The following is an 8,805-nucleotide window of genomic DNA, read 5'->3' on the forward strand; positions in this document are numbered from 1 at the left end:
TTCGACAATTGCTCCAGCAGACAGACATCAGATACTGCCTTATCTGGGATATGGAAAGTCGATGAGCAAGGAGGCTCCATCGCACTGAGATGATATATAGGTCACTAAAGCCCCAGGGGAAAGATCAAATTTGTGATTTTCCCGAATGACTTGGAGTCATCAAGAGACCTTTGTAAAAGGGTCCTGCATGTTGCATACATTGAGCTCTGGGAGCTCTGGGGGGCTTGCAGTTCTACTGGAGCAACATACGACCACAGGGTGACTCACCCTCCCCTGGTGGTGCACACTGGAACAAGATGATTCACTCTCTTGTGGAACAGGATGATTTGCTCTCCTGTGTAGCAGGATTGATGTGTTCTCCTGTGAGGCCTGGATTGATGTGTTCTCCATGGCGACCTGGATTGATGTGTTCTTGTTAAATTGGCAACTAGGGCCAAACTCCATGTGGGTTAGCTTATTTCTGGCAGTGGATATTTTTATTGGATCCCTCTCGTCGAGAGGTGTAGGATTGATCCAAAGATCATCCGATTCCGATAAGTATTTATGGAGATATGAATTTATTTTGTTTATGTAATTATTATCAAGCCGACCAGCACTTATGTAGGCTCTAGAAGCCCAACCGACGTGTCTATTCAACCCCTACATTTTAGTATAAATTGCAGAGGACTTGAGGTCATTTGGGCATACACATTCTTCATGTGTTCTCCTCTTCATGTCTCGGGTTTTTGGAGGAGAGACACTAATGAAGGATGCCCTAAGATGATGCCCTAATTTACACGTTGGAAATGGAGACACTTAGCCACAGATCAAGGAAGACATTTACACAATGAGGACATACGCTGGTTAATACATCTAAACGCAATCTTGGAGACCTTATAATATATACGCTGCTCACAGTGAATGAGATACGCTATTCATAGTGGATACGCTGTGGATGTTATACACTGGTCATGAAGCTGTTCATGGTTATATATATGTTGGACATGAAGCTGTTCATGGTTATATATAGATACGCTGGTCAAGAAAACACATACGCAATCAAGAGTGCCAAAGTCATCAAGCCGAAGTGATGAAGAGGTAAGTCGTTGTACATCGTAGCCATCGTAATACACTGTTCATGGTTATACGCAGTCTAGGGTTACGCAGGGCATAAGATTAATACGCAGGTCATCTATCTAGCCGCAGTAAGGGTAGGAACTTATATGCTGTAATGAAGATATATACGCACAGCATCCACAGCATATATATATATATATATATATATATATGCACAGGTCATGAAGCAATATATGTATGAACAGCTGGGATTACGCAGAAGATATATACGCACAGCGTCCACAGCAATATATATATATATATGCACAGGTCATGAAGCAATATATGTATGAACAGCTGGGATTACGCAGAAGATATATACGCACAGCATCCACAGCAATATATATATATATGCACAGGTCATGAAGATACATATACGCAGCAAATGGAGGAGACCTTATATGCTGTACAACGCAGTCAATGAATGGTAACACACAAACCGTCTGATCTGCTATTCTTGAATGAATTAAGGCAGCAGCAATGTCACTTTGGTTATCAGTCCCGGATGTCTCTGAGGTACAGTTGTAACCTAACCTAGGAGGTGTGATGAGGACGCTGTAAACAACAGTAATGAGGATTACGTTGGGTGTCATCTCAATAAGTTTCAGTGTTTCTCATACCTGTAAAAGGAGACATACAGTCTCAACAGTCATTACTATATTTAGATCTAGTATCAAGATAACAATGATCATGGGCAGCATGACAGATGAGATCATGGGCAGCATGAAGTATAATAATCATGGGCAGAATGATAGATGAGATCATGGGCAGCATGATGTATGAGAGCATGGGCAGCATGAAGCAGGATGATTAGTGCAGCGTGGTGCAGTACACTGTAAGGTACAACAAATGGACGAGATGCAGAATGATGATAGGTGAAGGAGTCACCTTGAGAATCAGTTGAAGCAGAATGTCTTCAACTGATCTCATCATTATACACAATGATCTACGCTAGATCTAGATAAGTCAAAGTGTTGACTTCTGTTGTAAATGTACTCTCTCTCTCTCTATCTCTTTCTCTGCTGAACTTTGAAGATAAAAGAAGATTTGATCAAAGGGTTTCCCCACACATTGTGGGGTTTGTCCCTGGCTCGCGCCATATCTTGTGTCCTCTTGCCTTGGCTTGTCTTCTGCGATTTATAGTTATGTTCTATCTGCAGTTTATCTTAATGCTGATGTGATTGCTAACTATGAAAATTTAAATAAATTTCTCTAGCATAGAACATACCTAAACTTAACAGTTCTCCATGGCGATTGTAGCAGGATTGATGTGTTCTCCTGTGAGGACAGGATTGATTAAGTTCTCATGTCGAGGCATCCTACCCATGCAGTCTGGGACTCATGGGAAGTACCTCTCATCTGATCAATGAGCAGGGAAATGAAGTTAGGGACCATAGTAGTACTGATGGACGCATCGTTGTATCTACCGTACTCCCTACACTAGGATGTCCTCCATTGATCTGAGATCAATGATACTGGTCTGGGACCAGTGGTAGGAGTTGTACATACTATGACGTTGACTTCGAGTCGGTTGAGAATGGTTTGGGACCAGTGGTACATACTCCGAGATTGACTTCGTGTCGATGCAGGACTAGTCTGGGACCAGTGAAAGTCGTACATACAATGACGCTGACTTCTGGTTGGTTGAGACTGGTCTGGGACCAGTAGTACACTCTCTAAGCCTGCGATATTGGTCTGGGACCAGTGGTAGGAGTTGTACATACTATGACGCTGACTTCGGGTCGGTTGAGACTGGTCTGGGACCAGTGGTACATACTTTGAGACTGACTTCGTGTTTGTGCAGTACTGGTCTAGGACCAGTGAGAGTGGTACATACTATGACGCTGACTTCGGGTCCACTGAGACAGGTCTGGGACCAGTGGTACACTCTCTGAGACTGCGATACTGGTCTGGGACCAGTAGTAGGAGTGGTACCTACTATGACGCTGACATTGGGTTGGTTGAGACTGGTCTGGGACCAGTGGTACGCTCTCTGAGTCTGACTTCGGGTCAGTGGAGAATGGTATGAGACATTCTCGATCAATTATTCTTCTTCATAGTTCAGCAGAGCTTAGCAGAGTAGAGCTAGCAGAACCAACAGCGCTGAGCAGAGTTGAGCAGAGCAGAGCTAGCAGAGCCATCAGAGCTGAGCAAAGCAGAACAGAGCTAAGCAAAGCAGAGCAGAGCTAGCAGAGCCAGCAGAGCAGAGCTAGCAGAGCCAGCAGAGCTGAGCAGAGCAGAGCAGAGCCAGCAGAGCTGAGCAAAGCAGAGCAGAGCTAGCAGAGCCAACAGAGCTGAGCAGAGCAGAGCTAGCAGAGCCAGCAGAGCTGAGCAGAGCAAAGCAAAGCCAACAGAGCTGAGTAGAGTAGAGCAGAGCCAGCAGAGCTGAGCAAAGATGGGCAGAGCAGTGCAGGGCACTGATGGCAGAGATAGTACAGTCGGACATATGGATCAGCAGATGGAGTTCCCCCTAGTTGAGAGGGAGTGTTAAATTGGAAACTAGGGCCAAACTCCATGTGGGTCAGCTTATTTATGGTAGCTGATATTTTTAAAGGATCCCTCTCGTCGAGAGGTGTAGGATTGATCCAAAGATTATCCGATTCCAATAAGTATTTATGGAGATACGATTTTATTTTGTTTATGAAATTATTATCAAGCCGACCAACTATTATGTAGGCTCTAGAAGCCCACCGACGTGTCTATTCATCATCCTCGCTTTAGTATAAATAAAAAAGTTTTGATGTCAATTGGTACACGTATTCTTAAGGTGATATCCTCTCCACGTCTGGGTTTTTGGAAGGAGAGAACCAAAAGATACGTTGGCCCAAGGGTGATGCCCTAACCACAGGAAACCGCAGGCACATGAGGATGAGCGGCAAACAGAGTCGGATACGAGGCATGCAGGCCCTAATCTATAGTGGATCTGGCAGCACAACTCTTATATGCAATACGTGAGTTCATGTGCTGGGGTGATACGATGTATGTATATGCTGGTCGATGTTGATCAAAGAACAATGTATGCTGACAGTGATACGTTGTGACCTATCCGCAGCAATATATTTATATATGCAGGAAAAAACGCAGCAATGCATATATCCGCAAGCGATGGCACATATATATACTTGCTAGTCATACGTTGTTCAATCAGAGATACATACGTTGTAATGGAACGCAAGTCATAGCCATAGTTACACGCAGTTCAACGCTCTCATGGAAACTCAACGATGTTATGAATACGTTGTTATGTATACGCAAAGTCTGATATCTTACGCAGTCATGGCATTTACATACACGCTATTATGTAGCCGCAGAGAGATTGATATAATATGTATGTATACACAGTCATAGCTCTAACATATACACTGCACAATATTAATGAATGAAAGCCGCAGTAGTTACATGAAGCCCGCAGTTTCAATTATATATGGAACGCTGATAATACATGAAGCCTGCAGTTTATATATGGAACGCAGGTAATACATGAAGCCCACAGCTGAATTATATAAGCCTGCAGTTTATATATGGAACGCAGGTAATACATGAAGCTCGCAGCTGAATTATATATGGAACGTTGATAATACATGAAGCTTGCATTTTATATGTGGAACGCAAGTCATATATGAAGAACAGTGATGTATGGAACCTGCAAGCCAGCAGTGGTTAGGGTTTGAAGCAGAAGGACTATGTTCTCTGCATAACTATTATAGCATAGAAGATCACTGCATCTGTAGGGATATTACTTATACTTGGTGATCAATAATTATATAAGGAATATGATCTCGATGGCTCTAATATGAATGTGCAACATGATGATCTTAGCGAAACGAATGATGAAGTAAAGATGCAACTAAGGCTGATAATAGTATTATAGTGTTGCAGCATGATGATGCACAGGCAGCATGATGACTATGATTCATACTAGCAAGGGCAGCATATGCACAGGCAGCATGATAACGATGATGCATGGGCAGCATGAAGCATGAAGATGCATGATGCAGCATGATGGTGCTACACGGTAAGGTGCAGCAGATGAACGAAATGGATAGGTGAAGTCGTCACCTAGGAGATTCAGTTGAAGCAAAATATCTTCAACTGATCTCATCATTATAGGAAATGATCTATGTTAAGATCCAGATAAGTCAAAGTGTTGACTTATATTGTAAATGTATTAATCTCTCTCTCTCCTTCTCTGCTGAATTTTGAAGATAAAAGAAGATTTAATCAAAGGGTTTCCCCACACATTGTGGGGTTTGTCCCTGGCTTGCGCCACATCTTGTGTCCTCTTGTCTTGGCTTGTCTTCTGTGTTTTATATTTATGTTCGATCTGCAGTTTATCATAATGCTGATGTGATTGCTAACTGTGAAAATTTAAATAAATTGCTCTAGCATAGAACATATCCAAAACTTAACACAGTAGAAGTGAGCTGGGTGCACCAGAGCGATTTTATCCGTTGGCATTGTTGACACGGAGCACCAACTAGTGTGAGCTGAGGCTTATGGTTGTCAAGTGCCTTTGAAGAAGATTAGTCCATAAGAAGAGAGAGCCTATGATTGCAGAGATTTGGCAATGGAGACATAGAGCCTCTTATAGTGAGAACCGCACACTGGAAGGAAATGTATTTGTATGTGGTCAACCCTGCGCTGAGCAACATGCATTTACCTTCATAATCTAGATTCCCATATTCTATCCCGTATTGTTGTAAGTGTCATCTAGTATATTTGTTTTTGAAATTTTATTGTTTTGAGTAACCTAGAAGATGCAGGTTGTGGAGATCTTAAAAACAATTTGGACATTTTTCTTCTAAATTTATTGTCACAGAAAATGCATCAGAATTAGATACTAATAGTGTTTCCAGCTTGTGAGAGCTCATTTAGTCGCTCATCGCCAAAGCCGAAGGCACTAAGACCTGCGTGGCACAAAAGCAACAGTCTACAAGGTTCTACAATTGAAGCACTGCCAAAGGGAAAAGTTTCCCGCTTGCATAGTAACGAGGTTTTTAGAGCTCCTTAGAGGACCATGTGGAGTTGAAAAGGAATCTCGAAACAAGATAAAATGGACTTTAACAACATGTCTATATTTGAAGATATTTTTAATTCTCATGATGGTTTTTTTCTTATGTGGGCATTTGGCATTAACATGGGTAGTATATTCGAATCAAAAAAAATCTCAAAAAAACAATGTGGTTTTGTTAATGACCACGAAAATCAAGAGGCACAATCTGTTGTGCAAAATTCACAGACTGATTTTCAAGAAGGGTGTGAAAAGGAACAAAGTGTTGAAGATCAATGGGACGAGCTAAATGAAGCTGATTTCAAAAATGTGGCAAAAGAAAACAATGCTAGAAAAAATTTAAATTGTGATGATCTCATTAATATTTCAGTGGGTGCACCTATATATACTAGGTTGTTCTCTTGATTGTAAACAATGCATATGTGTGAAGTGCTTGGGCACTCTCCAAGTATCTTGCCTGAGAGCCATTTAATTAAAGAATATCAATTTTTATTTTTTGATATATATACAAATATTGTTTGCGATCTATGATGATGATGTTAGTAGTACAGTTTTTTGCTATGCACATGGACAGTGACATATTTGTAGTTTTTTTTCTCTAGTATGGGTTATTTACAGGGTATTTCACATAATCTTATATGGTTGTATCACTCAGATGTTTGTTGAGTTATTTACAGGGTATTTCACATAATCTTATATGGTTGTATCACTCAGATGTTTGTTGAGTAAATGAACAACCAATTTTTCATATGCATTTTTGCATCTATATCACATAATGAAAGTTAGTTACGATTTTTCCTTTGGAGCGGGGAAGGAAAGAAAGCATTATATATATTATTATCCTATTTTCAATTATATATTTGCAACCTGTATAAAAACTAAGAAAATATATTGTAGTAGAAGTTCTATAATTAAACTTTCCTTCCGGGAGTAAGCAGTGAGGTTTCATGTCACCATATGACTTTCGCTGATTTGTTTGTAACTTTGTACAAAATAAAAAAGGCTAGGATTACAGAAACCATAAATTACATTACTATCGAAATCTTGATTCTGAACCGGAGACAAAATATATTATAACAAAGATTATGTAAACCTGTCGAACCATCATCCTGTCAATATAGGAATTTAAGAGGTTCTTCATGAAATAAAAATATGAAATAAAATAAAAAAATATAGTGTTGGGAATTTTCAATAAACTAGACACATGAGAAAGTCGAACATCTCTTTCGGCTAATTCAGCCACAGTGGAGAAGTAGCGCAAATAAAAAGACAACAAAATGCATGTTAAACATTGAAGAATGCTCTAAAATATAAATGAGACCTCGTCCCAAAAACATAGCGAGTATCATTAATAGAGAATATGGATCTGTATAATAACCAGAAGGGAGTTTTGCAAATAAAAGTCTTCACGAAGCTATATAGCGCACAAATAAATTAAAAGAGTAGCATACATGCAAATAGTGATAATTAATTAAAATGAATATATATATATATATATATATATATATATACACGAGGAGAAAATACATATTTATACAACTGTAGAAAACTCATGTGACTAAATTTAACTGATAAATTAATGCAGTCAATTAAAGACCCTTGAGATAAAGGATATGAAAAAATTATGAAATAGTAGTAAAGGTTTTAGGCCTTCAGCCTTTTCACAAAAATAAGATAAAAATTTTCCTCGGGAAAAATTTAGCTTTTTCCACAATCAACGAACACACAAAATTGGAAACAAATCCATAAAGCATTAGAGACCAGAAACCCTCTAACAGAAACTGCCTGCCTTGTGTATGGAGAATCAGAAGGTGGAAGAGTTGTTTCCAACCTGGGATGACAAATCAGAAATTTATGTTAGATATTTGGAAACCCATGATAAGTGTTGAAGTTGTATAGGCAGAGAATGAACCGAGTAGCAGCAATCATCAAAACCTATTACAAGACTCGAAGGCTTTTAGCTGAATTGAAAATAAAATCAACTATACAAAAAAAGGGAAATAAAAACATTAGCAAAGAAATGAGAATTTGGAGCAGAAACCGAGTGAAGAAGATTTCCCTTGAAATAATCGATGAAATCGCTCCAGCTCTTTGCCTGGAGAGCAAAAGACATTAGCAATTATGGAGAAATATATTGTGCAGGAATGTAATAAATAAATAAATAAATATTCTCGCAAAAACCTAGCACAAAAAGAAAGTAAGCAATTACTTGGCGCACAAAATGAAATGTATATAATCTATATCAGAAGAGGAGTTAACTAAAATCATGAATTCGACTAAAAATCCTTTAATTAAGACACGATACTTCGACATAGCCCTAAACCTTCGACTTGGAGAACTGTTGCAAGTTAACAGAGGGCAAAGTTACACCCTCCATAAGCGACAGATGGTGTCTAATGTCCAAGCAAAAAGACAAGGAGCACAATCGTTAATGGGTTACCTACAGAGACTCGGCATGTGTTGTCACAGAGAGGTCAAACCCTAACCCCTGAAATGGCTGCAGAGACAATTTTGGAAACAAATGAAAGATTGAAAAATACCAAAAAAAAAACAAAAAGTCATTAAAACTCTCATGAAACCCTAAGTTAATTAAACATCGTTGATCTTGTGAAAACCGATCCAAACCGTCGAGTATGTTATTACGGAACCAGTATACGTGGCTAGTATATATTTTTCCCGCCCATGATTGGAAACCTCTG

The 8,805-nt window shown here is 39.5% G+C and overlaps 1 long non-coding RNA gene across 2 annotated transcripts; it reads right to left on the reverse strand.

The window, feature by feature from the left end:
• Window positions 1-7,585: 7,585 nt before the first annotated feature.
• Window positions 7,586-8,805, reverse strand: LOC149240803 (uncharacterized). 2 transcript variants are annotated; one of them, XR_016245556.1, is made up of 3 exons: window positions 8,547-8,799; window positions 8,148-8,201; window positions 7,586-7,937 (listed from the first exon to the last, which is right to left on the reverse strand). It is a non-coding gene; the product is annotated as an uncharacterized LOC149240803 (long non-coding RNA). The 2 variants fall into 2 exon arrangements; XR_016245557.1 differs by having other exon boundaries at window positions 7,586-8,201; window positions 8,551-8,805.

The sequence above is a fragment of the Pinus tabuliformis genome, chromosome 8, assembly GCF_031772625.1.
Source record: "Pinus tabuliformis cultivar Carrire ecotype Pingquan chromosome 8, CPIR1, whole genome shotgun sequence".
Lineage (NCBI taxonomy): Eukaryota > Viridiplantae > Streptophyta > Pinopsida > Pinales > Pinaceae > Pinus > Pinus tabuliformis.